The sequence below is a fragment of the Vicia villosa genome, linkage group LG1 (assembly GCF_029867415.1).
Source record: "Vicia villosa cultivar HV-30 ecotype Madison, WI linkage group LG1, Vvil1.0, whole genome shotgun sequence".
In the NCBI taxonomy this organism is placed as follows: domain Eukaryota; kingdom Viridiplantae; phylum Streptophyta; class Magnoliopsida; order Fabales; family Fabaceae; genus Vicia; species Vicia villosa.
The window spans coordinates 27,366,912-27,377,242 of record NC_081180.1 but is presented as its reverse complement, the minus strand read 5'-3'; the positions used below and the strand labels follow the sequence as shown (position 1 = coordinate 27,377,242).

The window sequence follows — 10,331 nt, the reverse complement described above, 5'->3', positions numbered from 1 at the left end:
ATGGAGCAATTACCATGAAGATTGACAGCATGTCAGCTATCAATCTTGCGAAGAACCCGATAGCACATGGTCGAAGCAAGCACATCGAAATGAGGTTCCATTATCTTCGAGAGCAGGTAGCTAAAGGAAAGATGAATTTGGAACACTGCAGAACTGAGAATCAGATTGCAGATATCATGACGAAGGGAGTGCTGGTCGAAATTTTCAGAAGACTAAGAGCTATGATGAATGTGGATAGCTTAGACACAATGAATTAGGTGGTGTGTTAATTTGTAATTCCTTGTGTCGAGGCAGGTTGTTACTCGAACACAAGGTGTGTCTAAATGTGTAACAGTTTGTTACACATAAGTTTGTTTTAAATTTAGATAGTTTGTTTTAGATTTAAAATAGATTAGATTTGATTTAGCTCCAAAATAGGTATTTTGGGCTTTTATAGTTTTGGGCTTTGGCTTAGGGAGAAGGCTAACCTAAATCTATAAATAGGGAGTAACCCTCATTATTTGTAATCAAGTCATTAATCTTGTATTCACAGAAGTTGCAGTTGCAAGTGAATAACAGAATTTCCACAGTTTGTGGGCAGAGAGAAACTCTGCAGAAAATACTTCCTTCTTCTCTTTTAATTTCCGCAAACCCTAATCCTAGTTTTGTTCCTATTTTCTTCATTGTCATCTTTAACGATAAGGAATTACTCAAAGGTTTGAGAGTCTAATTCCAACACCTACACGCGTGGATAAGTTGATAGAGTTGCATTATTTCATGAGCCTTTGTGAATTTTCATATCCAGTCAAAGACACAAAATTTGTAGTTTCCTTCCTGCTGGCATCTTTAATGTGCTCATTTCAAAGAGCTTACTCACTTCCACAGATGGATCTAATATTTCCATCAAAGTTTTAGCAAAATTGAACTTTGATCTCTAATTAAGAGACTTGAATTGATTCATGCTAACATATCTGGTCTTATCATGCCAGCATCCGACCATCAAAAAGGGGTAATTTTGAGTTTCAAAGATTTTCAGAAAACATTGATCTATTTTTTGTAGGAAAAAACAATAGTATTTCACTGTTTTATACCCTTTAAGGACAATGAAGAGAAAGAAACCAATTTTTGTCAACAAAATTGGAATCAAAAGGCAGCTAACCTCAAGGTGGCAAAAGGAAAACATAAAAGTAATAAAAACCGCCAGAATACTACTGTCAACGAAACAGATTCCTATTTTTCCTTTTTGGCCTGAAAGAGTAAACCAAAGAAAATTCATGTATTCATTGCTAAATGATTTCATTGTGCTTCATGTGCTAAATTTGCTTCGGTTTTGTCTTTGTTAGCTATAGTTTTTAGCCATACTTTTGTCTTTGTAAAAGTTATAGATTGAGTAATAAAATATTTTTGTTTCTTTTGTAAACGTACTTCTGCTTGTGAGCATGAGAATTGACACATTTATGCATTCATCATTCTGTTAGAAACCTTGTTGTGATAGGCAGTAGAGAGAATTGTTTTCTCTCAACTGAGGAGTTTAGGCTTTGGTAATTTTTATTCCATTCTTTACATATATTTCCACTATAATCAGTAAATTCTTCATCCATTTTCAATAGCTGTTAATTTTGTTCTATAATGAAAACTTTGCTCTATCATCAATTAGACACTGCAGAGATAAGAGTTGTGATTCATGAGCGTGCAGAAATAGAAGTATGGAAAATGATCAAAGCTATTTCACTGTTGTATCGGACACAGACTAACAATATTTTTGTGGAGCAACCAAAGAATTATGTGAAGAAAGGTAGTGAGCACAAAGTCTACAAGTTACCGAAGGCATTATCTAACTGGGGATTAATTAACACGTAACAAAAACAAGATAGATTTTAGTTAAAATTGAACAAACTTCATGTCTTTTATGTTACGTAGAGGGAGAATAGTAGTTTAATAGAAGCTTTATAGAGGGAGAATTCTTGACAACAAGAATACAAATTTATACTATACCTTTGCATACATGCTTTATAGAAGCTGTTACTTGCACAGCTAAAAGAAAGGAAAATAGTAGTTTAATAAAAGTTTGAATGAAGAAACATATTATAAAGGGTCCAGTCTCTCACTGTGCACCTTATGTAGAAATTACATTGTTATCACTCATCTAAAAGCTTTTCCTAAGAAGAATGCAATTATGTTCCTGTTCTTGATTGAACCAACTTCAAATTAAACTACACTTTGCCAACCACCACTAAACTCCGCACGTGCTACTCCTCCAAATCATCACAACTGAGAATGTACCTTGTTTCAATTTCATGTAATGCTTTGATCGAGGACTTTGTATATTAGCTGACTAACGGTTTGTTTTAGCTATGTCATATTGAAGCTGAAACTAGTAGGGATGCAAATTCATTACTTTTTTGCAATTTGTGAATTTGATTTCTGTCTACATCACTAAGTGTATGTGTCTAGATTGAGGAATTTTGTATATTATTGGATATATTAGTAACCGATTTGTTTTTGTCCGCTAACGATGCTTGGGAACGAGGTGCGAAACGTTAAGATGTGGAATAAATTCACACCGTCAAAGGTGGCGGCGTTCTTTGCTTGGCAACTGAGTCAAGATAGGATTGTGTTGAAGGATAACTTGTCCATAAGAAAAATTATTGGTAGAGATGATATAAATTGTGTTGGAGGTTGTGGAGTGGAAGAGACATCGTGTCACTTATTTTTCGAATTTCCTGTTTTTTCGAAGTGTCAGCAGATTTATTGCGATGACATGGAGTTAGCACCGTGTATCAAAATAATTGCGATGACATGGAGTTAGCATTGTGTATCAAAATAATTGCAGTGAACACTTTATATCATTTTTATATCCAGTAAAAGTTAGAAAAGGGATCATGTTGATTCTAGGAACGATTTGATTGGCATGTTTGTGGAGTATGTGAAAAGCGAGAAATGCAAAAATCATGATAAGCCAGTTGTTATGGTTAATATTGTTGAGCAGCGTCCTTGGCTGGGTCATCCTTGGAGTTTGATGGTGCATCTCCACAGACTTGACCTCAGTCTCCAGTCCGGTTGGAGCAAAGTCACCACCATTCCAGGTTTGACGAGACCAGTCTCAACGCGTCCCACAGGCACAATTCCAATTCCTCCAATCTTGTAGACATCCTGAAGGGGTAAACGGAGGGGCTTGTCTGATGGCCTCTTAGGCTCGTTGATATTGTCAAGGGCCTCAAGAAGGGTTGGACCCTTGTACCAGTCAAGATTTGTAGAGTGCTCAATCATGTTATTTCCCTCTAAACCAGAGATGGGAACAAACGGAACTTTGTCGGGATTATAGCCAACCTTCTTCCAATATGAAGAAACCTCCTTCATAATTTCATCATACCTAGCCTTCGAGTACTACTGCACTGTCATTGATGCCCCCAGACACAGGGATTTCATTAAGAACATGATTACTGACACGTCCCAGGCTGACTCTGCGTACGAAATAGGAAGACCACTCCCATCATAATAAAAGACAGTAACTATCACTGTAGGGGTGACAGTGGAAGTAAGTGGTAATGATAAATACATAAAGGGATCGAAAGTGATTGAAAATTTTCCACATTCAGGACAAACCAATGTTGATATGTATTGACCCTGGCATACATCAACAAACAATGAATTATTCCGAGCCATATGATTTTTCTAACACTCATACGCAACTTCCTCATCTGACCTATTAAATGAGTCCTTCATTTCAACGTAAGGCTTTGGTTTCACACAATTCAAATCTTCATGCAGCCCATCCAATAAAAAGGCAAGCAATTCTTGAGAATCATGTTGGTTGTGATAAGCAATCAAACATCTCTAATTCTGAAAGTGAACCAAGAAACCTGACACATGGCTCCAGAGAACAGGAGGGGACATCCTGTGGGGAGTCATATTTCCAACTTACTTTAACTAATGAAGGATCTTTTAGCTATGAGCCCGATGAAAAGGCATATGTGATAAAACCCAGTGCACATATAAAGGTCTTTCTTGACTGGACTGAGAGAGAATATGAATTATATGATGCCAGCTATCTGAAAGATCTTCCCGAAGTCCACAAAACCAGTTTCACTGGAAAAAAAAACACGCCAAGAAGCTATTTCTTTGTTTTCATGCTTGGAGGCATTCTTGACTGAAGAACCTCCAGGACCAGATGACATGTGGTACTTCCCTTAATGCAAGGAACACAGGCCACCAAGAAACTGGACTTGTGGAAATTGCCAGAGATTCTGGTATTTCACTTAAAAGGATTCTCTTATAGCAGATACTTGAAAAACAAACTTGACACCTTTGTGAACTTTCCTATTCACAATCTTGATTTGACCAAGTATGTGAAGAATAAGGAAGGACAACCCTATGTGTATAACATTTATGTAATCAGCAACCATTAAGGTGGTCTTGGTCTAGGTAGTAGGCATTATACTGCATATGCTAAGTTGATTGATGATAATAAGTGGTACCATTTTGATGATAGATTGACAGTCATGTCAGTCCTGGTAGTGAAGCTGAAATTAAACCTTCGGCTGCATATGTATTATTTTATCAGAGAGTTGGAAGTAAAAGCCAAATGGTATCATGAGTCTTTTGTTTGAGTGAAGGTATCGACTTACTTGTATCAAAAATACTTCTCGGTAAGAGAGTCCCGTTGAAAAGTGTCAACAACGGTACAAGTGTACGTGGAAGAAAGAGCTTCCACTTGAGGGGGAGCTTTGTGGATAGACTCACACTTGAGGGAGAGTGTTGAAAAAGAATTACAAGTGTGAGTAGAGTAGGAAAATTCCACATTGATTAGGAATGTGGAGAATTGAGCATTTATAAGTGGGAGAGTTCGCATACCAGTCACCTTAAGGCTTTGGGTGAATATGTGGTGTGTTTCTTACAAAATTGTATTGCTCAAAAAAGAAAAGTCACCAAACATTAAAATGCTCCCCGAGTTGCCATAACAAATAAAATGATATTCAAGAGTCCTAAACAAATTTTAAACATTGTTAATTTTAGGGTTAAATATGTTTCTGGTCCCTGTAAATATTGCGGTTTTCAAGTTTAGTCCCTCTAAAAATTTCCTTTAATGAATCATCCCTCTAAACTTTTCCATCCATAACATTAGTCCCTGTCATCAATCTGAGCTAACGGCAGCCTACGTGGCACTATACGTGTAGTATTTTTGAAATTTAAGATTATATTTTATGGATTCTTGATTATCATACGTGGCTTAATACCTATTAACACATTTTGTAATCCAAAATAACTTAAGCATATTTCACGAATCAGATAAGAAAAGAAACCCTAAAATTTCTCCACTCAGTATTGTGACACATTGTCTTCTTCGTTTCAACAGGAGTTGAAGCTCGAGTTCACTCACTTAAATGGTGGTTGTGGTCCTAAAGCAGGTTAGTTATTGTACCATTTAGTCTTCTTCATTTGCATTTTGATTTGTTTATGGTACCGATTTTGTACTTTGTCGAACGAGAATGTTATTTCTTTTGCAATATGTTTCGGGAGGGACCAGTGTGTTCTTTTGTCGCCCGATTTAGGTTTGCCTTTTGATTTGTTTATGGTATCCATTTGCACCCACTTGCACTTTATTGCCCGACAAGTTTATGAATTTTTGCAATTTGTTTTGGGAGGGACCACTATGTTGTATTAAACTGAATTATTGAAATAAAGTGTGAGGGACTAATTTACACCGTACTTTTCTGTCATGACAGGTGAAGGCAATGACGACAAAAAGAAAGAAACCAACACATGGTGCGACTCCTACGAGGAAGAGCGATCGCCTTATGACTCTGAAGACAAGAAACATTGTTGGTCCAGGAAGGAATGTCGAGGATCCACTTGTGATACCAGAAGAGGACATATAATTTTCAATGGGAAAAATGTTTAACAATACTAAGTTTATTATGTAATTTTGTAATCTACTTTTGAACTTGTGTTTGATGCACACTTTTTGATTTATGTGTACTCTTGATTTGAACTTGTGCATTATGCACTCTTTTGTAGCATCTGTACTCTTGTTACCATATGTACTCTTTTGTATTAACATTATGAGATATGGTTTGCAAAACAATGTTTCAATGTTTCAAAATGCTTGCAACATAAGTGGAAATATGATGTTAACCAACAATAACATTACTCATATATTTAAGGTACCATTGCTTATTGATTAAAGAGTAAACTGTTACAATGGAAAGTTATACATTTCAACTGAACCACATTACACAGGACCAAGCTTGGCACCAAACCCTAAACAATTGAACCACATTACACATGGATAGAACACAATAAACATACATTTCAACACATACATTTCAACAACAAATAAACATTGAACAATATCGAAACAATAAGACACATCTTTTTAATTTTTCCAGAAAATTCCTCTTCTTACATTTTGTTCTTCAGAATTTTGTTCTTCTTCTTTGTATCCTCGTACGACCCTTTCAATATAACCTTTCTTCCATGTCTTCATACTCTGTCTTCACCTTCATCCCATCACGATTTCCATATTCTTCGATGTCATCATCCTAGATAAACAAATCACCAGTTTCTACACTATTCTAGAACGGACACCTCCAAAATAACCTCCCTTTATTAGCTCCCTTCTTGCATTGGTATGATACCATCCAACCATTGCAACCACATAAACGACCAACTCGATTCTTCATAAAAGAAGATGCATACGAACCGCTTATTGTTGAGCTTGAATTTCAAATCACCATGGAATACCAAAAGAAAGGTGAAGGGGGGAGAAGATGATGTAACGAAGAAGAAGAAGAACCCAGGCGGAGGCGATAGAAACTGAGTTAGGTCAAGGAAATCATTTTGGGGAAAAAAATTTGGTTTAGTAACTCATGAGAGGGATTAAAAATTTAAATAATGTTTCTGATTCATGAACTAAATTTTGAGCTTCATTTTGTTTCTATTGATTTTGTCCCCTATTGATTCCAACTTGGATTCCAAATATTCCTCTTTTGTATATGGCTTTGGATATGATCTGTCAACGGATGATTACTTGGTGGTTTCATTCTCACATGACAAAAGTAAAACCTTAGCCAATAATTCCATCACATTTGGAGTTTTTCTCATTGAGAAATAATACATGGAAAGAAATTGAGTGTCATGGATTGGTGAACTATACTCACTATGTTTCCATGAATGCTTCTGAAGATCGCAGAGTAGGGCTGCTCTTTAAAGGGGTTATTCATTGGTTGACTTTTCGTCATGATTCATCCATGGATGTTATTGTTGCCTTTCATTTGGTGGAAACAAAACTTTTAGAGATAGATTTTCCATATGACTTTTACCACGAACTTATAGATTGTGATTTGGGGGTATTTGTAGAATTTCTCAGTCTGTGGGCTATGGAAGATGATAAAGTTGAAATATGGGTTATGAAAGAATACATGGTGCATTTGTCTTGGACTAAGATTCTTGTTCTATTTATTGATGTCATTTCCACTCAGTACCGATATGTTGTACAAAAAGGGGAGAAATTATTGGAATAAATGTTGGTAGTGGATTGGTGAAGTATGACAACAAATGACAGTTGCTAGAGCATCGTTCATATTGTAACTATCCATGTCAATCGCAAGTTGCTCTGTATACAGAGTTTCTACTTTCACTCCCTTGTGACAATGAGCAAGCTTAAGAAGACGACACAAACAAGAAGAATGAGGTAATACATTATATCTTGTATAATGAACTATTGGACTGCTGCAATCAATAAGGTTTTAGAGAGTGGTATGATGATTGAGCTGATGTAAAATTTCATGGGATATTTATTGGTCAAAGATTTGTAATAGCTTTGTTGAAAATGTTGAAAGCTTGTGTTTCAAATTAATGACCAACACATGAATTTATAAGACTTCACATCAGAAGAAACATCAAAGTTAAATCACCTCATGAACCTAATTTGTGCCACATTTACATGAATTAGAGTTTTCAAAGAAAAGGGTTTAAGATAAAGTGAATACAGTTTGCACAGGTCATAAACTGAAGAGATGGGTCTTAATTGTTAAACTATTAGCCATAGGCAAAAAATTTGTCTACTTGTTGTATAGAAACTGTGACTAGCTCAGTGAAAACAAGACTCAATAATGCGATTACATGAGGCCGTCAATTCTTTCTATCCTACCTGCATAATTTGATGTTAACCAAGCGTCATTCATTTGATGTTAACCAAAAATCAAAGACAGTCAACCTCCTACCAACAGGAATCATATTTGTTTCTTTGTCAATGAATCCTCTACCTTATTGGTTTCAAGATGACCATTAACATACAGATAAAATCCAAAAATAAAAACGCCAAAACTTGAAAATATAGTGGAATCAATTTTGAGGAACTCCAAGATTGAGCCACTTACAAACCTCATCTTTTTTAGTTCAGAGCAAAGTTGACATAGTTTGACATTAACATCCTATTGAAATATGCATGGATCTTATCCCATGGCTAATATGAATTCTTGCATCCTATGACACAACATAAAATTTCTTTGGAAATCGTTGACTGCAGCCTTGTGAAAAATCGTTGATCTTGTTACTCTCAAACTTCAAATGCTTTGGAGAGGCTTAAGAATTGTGATTGTCACAAATTTAAGAGAAATTAACTTGCCACCCCCTATTTTTATAGTTACCACCCTCCATTTTATGTTATTCCCAAAATGCCCCTGACACTATTTACTCAAAAAATTTACCTTTTTCTGGAAAAAAAATTATTGTTGCCAAAATCATCAAAAAGTAAATTTCCGGTACTGCAGAGCAAATTTCTAGTACCTCTCTATGGTCGATACCGGAAATTCTTTGTTTTTAAAAAAATTCTAGTATCCATTTACTAGAATTTTCAAAATTTCCTGTGCAATTTAAAAAATTAAGTCCCAATATTACCGGAGAAATTTCAAATTTCCGGTATTTTTCATATACCGGAAATTTCAAATTTCCTGTAATATTGGTGATGTGCACTCTTATACCAGAAAATTTTATATATCAACCGGAAATTTGCATACATGTGGTGGTGATGTGCACTCTTATACACTATTCCTGTGATTGTTTTAATTTTCTATGTACCGAAAATTTCAAATTTCCGATATCAATTTTAACTTCTCTGGATACCATAAATTTGAAAAATCCGGTACCGGAAATTTTAATTTTCTGATATGTAGCATTAGGCACGGTAAAGTTGGTAAAATAATCAAAATTTCTGGTACGATACCGAAAATTTCAAAAAATCCGGTATTTTACGGGGATAATTTGGTAAAAACACTCTATTTGAAGGGGTGGCAGGTATAAATTGGGGAGTGGCAAGTTAAATTCTCCAAATTTACCGGAACACTTTAAAAAAGGATGGCAAACAGACCCAAACCCGCGGGGTCCACCTGCATCCGAGTCAATGGGTGAAAACCCGAGTTGACTGGGTTTGGGTTCGGATGCCACCCGATATTTTGGGTGCGGGTTTGGGTAGTGTGAAACCCGCACCAGAAACCCGAAATCACACCCGCTTATATATAGAAAAATATAATCATTGGTTATCATTAATCCAACGGTTTTAATTAAAGTTTTATATAGAAAAATATTTCCAAAAATAATTATATTAAATGATCAATTAAAACCGTTAGATTAATGAAAATCAATGGTTAAGATTTGGAGTAAGTGTTCAACACTTATTCTTGGAGTAAATATAACCCTTCTCATATATATATATATATATATATATATATATATATATATATATATATATATATATATATATATTATATTTTGTGAAAAATTGTAGTAAAAATGTATTTTGCTGCGGGTTTGGGTGAAAAAATCTGAACCCAGCGGGTGTGGCCGTGAGTGTCATTTTGCCACCCGAACAATTTTTGAGTTTGAGTTTGGCTTCGGGTGTCGATTTCAGATGCGGGTTTGGGTAGTGCGAAACCCGTACCCGATCCGACCTGTTGCCATCCCTTGTATGCGTAGGGGTACAATTTTCTATTTTTTTTATAAATATTAAAAAGTAAAATGATAAAATTGTTAGAAATATTGAAGGGTAAAATTGATATTTTTAAAAATTATAGGAAAATAATGCTAATTGTTGGAGTACAAAGTAAATTTTTTATCATTGAATTTATAAGAAAGTGGGGAAACTTATGGGCTTCGGTGATAGGTCCAACTGATAGACCCTAGAGTAAAGATAGCAGAAGTGCGCAACACTAATATGAGGTAGTGGCATTGTTGCATCCTCTGCATAAACTATATTTTATAAAAACTAATATTAGATTGTGGCATTGTCTTTGCATATATCAAATTTTTTTTTTAGAAATTTTAAAAAAATCTCAACTTAAAAAAATTGATTG

The 10,331-nt window shown here is 35.2% G+C and overlaps 1 pseudogene; it reads left to right on the top strand.

The window, feature by feature from the left end:
* The first annotated feature begins 6,897 nt into the window (after nt 1-6,897).
* LOC131603394 (F-box/kelch-repeat protein At3g06240-like) lies at nt 6,898-7,858 on the top strand (annotated as a pseudogene).
* The last annotated feature ends 2,473 nt before the right edge of the window (nt 7,859-10,331 follow it).